Source organism: Rhinolophus sinicus, linkage group LG01 (genome assembly GCF_036562045.2).
Source record: "Rhinolophus sinicus isolate RSC01 linkage group LG01, ASM3656204v1, whole genome shotgun sequence".
NCBI classification, from domain to species: domain Eukaryota; kingdom Metazoa; phylum Chordata; class Mammalia; order Chiroptera; family Rhinolophidae; genus Rhinolophus; species Rhinolophus sinicus.
Window position 1 is genome coordinate 89,891,209 of NC_133751.1, and position 3,196 is coordinate 89,894,404.

Genomic DNA, 3,196 nt, shown 5'->3' on the forward strand with positions numbered 1-3,196 from the left:
GGGTAAGTCACTGAATCTTGCTATGCTTCAGTTTCTCCCACCTTTAAAAGAAGAGCTTGGGTGGGGATGAAAGACTCCACCACACCAGGGAACTGACAGAGCCCCCTGAACTGACAGATGGGGCGGTCACAGACCATGTTGGCCATGTCCCAGCTGATGACTGGTTGAGTCATTCAGCTTCCCCAGGGAATTTCCCTCCCTCACCTCTGGGTCCCCCAGGGTCTCTCTGAGCCTTTTGGTCTAGCACCTGGTGTGGGGGGTGGCACACACCACTTCAGGGCTGGGTCCCCAGCGGGTTTTTCCAGGTAGAGGCAGAGGTGCAAGGAAGCCGACAGCTGCCCTCCCTGTGTTGGCTGGGTGAAGGGAAGCTCGCCTCCTGTTGGGGAACACCACTTTCTGAGACCTGCTTTTTAAGGAAAGGAGTGGTTCTTCAATGATTTCCCTTGGGTCACTTGAGAGCTGTCACGGAAGCCAGCTGACCTGGAAAATGGTGCAATGATGGAGAACCGAGGGCAGAGTGTGGTGGGACTCAGGAGACAGCTGGATGGGGGGAAATGAATGAGGTATAGGCAGCAGCAAAGTCATGGGGAAATATTTATTTCATAAGGCTTAGGAAATATCCCTGGCTAAAATGTCAGGTGTGGGTGGGGAAGGAGTGTGACATACAGGTAACTGACAAGTTCTGGAGGAGACAAAATGTTCCTGAAAATCTGAGTGACATTTTCTGGAACCACTGTTCTTGGCAGCCCTGTACCCCTCACGCTATAACAGAAACTGGCCTCTCAGGAGAGTCTAGTCACCATGAAATGTAGTCTGTGAGCATTATAGTAAGTATGCGACATCGGAGAGCTACAAGCACAGACCTCGTCGTAACTGTCCCCGACATTGTCACTTTTCAGTTTTCCACCTGGATAGGAGATGGATGTCTTTCAGTTGATATATAAAATTGTAGTGTATCCCTTTATTTCCCGTCACTTTTAAATTTCATCATTGTGCATGCGTGTTTGTCTGGTAGATGTGCAGTTGGTACCTTTCCCCCAGAGGCCGAGGTGCCTATATCCCTGGCTCAGGCTGTTACTGAGCTATGGTTGGAGTAGGCTGTGCCTTCTGAAGTGGTATCTATTTACAATGGAGTTGCGGTCTCAAGAATTCCAGTCACTTTGCACAGAACGATGAAGGGTCTGACAGAATTATTTGGCAAAGAAAATCATGAATTACAAATAGCAGGAGGAGCCGTGCGGGATTTGTTAAACGGAGTGAAGCGGCAGGGCATGGATTGTGCCATCACTGCCACCCCTACTCAGAGGAAGGTGATGTTTCAGTCTGCTGGCGTTCGCGTGACAAACAACAAAGGAGAGGCACACTGGATAATGACTGCCAGGCTTCCTGAAGAAAACGTGAAATTACTACACTTTGGATTGATGTCACCAATGGAAGACATGTTGAGGTACAATTCACAACTGATTGGCAGAAAGATGCTGGAGATCTCACTATAAATTGTATGTAACTCCTTGAATGTTATGAAAAGAAGAATAAGAAAGTGAAGTTTGTTGGATATGCTAAACAGAGGATACAAGAAGATTATCTTTGAATTTTAAGAAATGTCAGGTTTTATAGAAGAATTGTAGACAGATCTGGTAACCACGATCCTGAGACCTTGGAAGCAATTGCAGAAAATGCCAAAGGTCTGGCTGGAATATCAGGAGAGAGGATTTGGGTAGAAATGGAAAAAAAAAAAAAAAAATCATGTTGGTAACCATGTAAATCATTTGGTTCACCTCATCTATGATCATGATGTGGCTCCTTACATAGGCTTACTTGCTAATGCAAGTTTAAAAGAATTTAACAAAGTCAGTAAAAATGTTGGTTTTTCACCAAAGCCAATGACTCTTTGCTTCAGAATTCAAAGCACAGCATGTTTACAAAATTGGATTTGAGATTGAAGATTTCAAAAAAAAGAGAAAAACCTTAGTTTGTTTATAGTTAAAAACAAACAAAAAAGATTTAATTAAAGCAACAGACAGTTCAGAATCATTGAAACCCTATCAAGACTTCATTATAGATTCTAGGGAATCTAAAGTGAATACCTGTGTGTGTGAACTACTGAAACACAAAGGAGAGCACAGTTTTCTAAAGGAAATGCAGCAGTGGTCCATTCCTCCATTTCCTGTGAGGGGCTATGACATCAGAAATGTGGTCACTTCTTTAGGAAAATAAATTGGGGCTCTATTACAACAGTTTTGAGAACAGTGGGGAAAAGTTGTGTACCAAATAGAAAAAGATGAACTTTTGAATTACATGACGGAGACCTAAAATCTAACAGAGTTCGCTACCAAAAGCCAGGACATTTTTGGTAAGAGTTTTTTGTTTTGTTTTGTTTTGTTTTCCCCATTGCCCTTAGTGAGGTTTAAGAGACTTGCATATATAGCAGAATAAAAGCCAGCTTAGAAGACCTCTTCAGAAAAATAAATTTCAGACACCAAACTGTATTTTGCCTCCTTTTAATCTTATATCACTGAGCCTTATAATTCTTTAGGAAAAGTACCTGAGAAAAGTATACCTATCTTACTATGGCTAGGCTTTTTTTTTTTTTTTTTTTTTTTTGCATACAGCAGTATTAACGTTGATCTCAAAAGGTGATTCGCAATCAAAATAACTGGGTTATTTTATAGAATGATTGTCCATAAGTGTCTGTTCTTATCTGAATTCAGAATAAACTTGCACTTAAAAAAAAAGGGAGCTTGGTCTAGATTTTTATTAATTTATTTATGTTATAAGTGTAATACTGACAACCTATAGATATCAAATATTAGTTTACCTTTAAGAATGCAAGAGTTCCAAATAAAATTCTTCCAGCAAGAGTGCCAACCAGGAACTCTAGTTTTAGATGCAGAAAAGCAAGTGTTTGCAGCCATAAGTATTCGGTATGTGATTACCATCACTGCAAAATTCATGTTCATGTTGACTATTGAAAAATAATTAAAGACAATTTAGGTGATACAAACAAACAACTCATGAAGCAAACAGTCTCCTTTAGGGAAAACTCCTTTAGGGGCTGAAGGCAGGAAGCTTTTCTAATATAAAGAATAAAAAACAAGGAAAAGAAAAATAGAAAATATCTAATTGGCTGGGGGCACACAGTCAACCTTGTTTGGGATGGAAGGAACTAGGAAATAAATATAGAGCCCAGAGCTGG

At 40.8% G+C, this 3,196-nt stretch overlaps 1 pseudogene; it reads left to right on the forward strand.

The window, feature by feature from the left end:
* Nucleotides 1-996: 996 nt before the first annotated feature.
* LOC109447567 (CCA tRNA nucleotidyltransferase 1, mitochondrial) lies at nucleotides 997-2,313 on the forward strand (annotated as a pseudogene).
* Nucleotides 2,314-3,196: the final 883 nt, after the last annotated feature.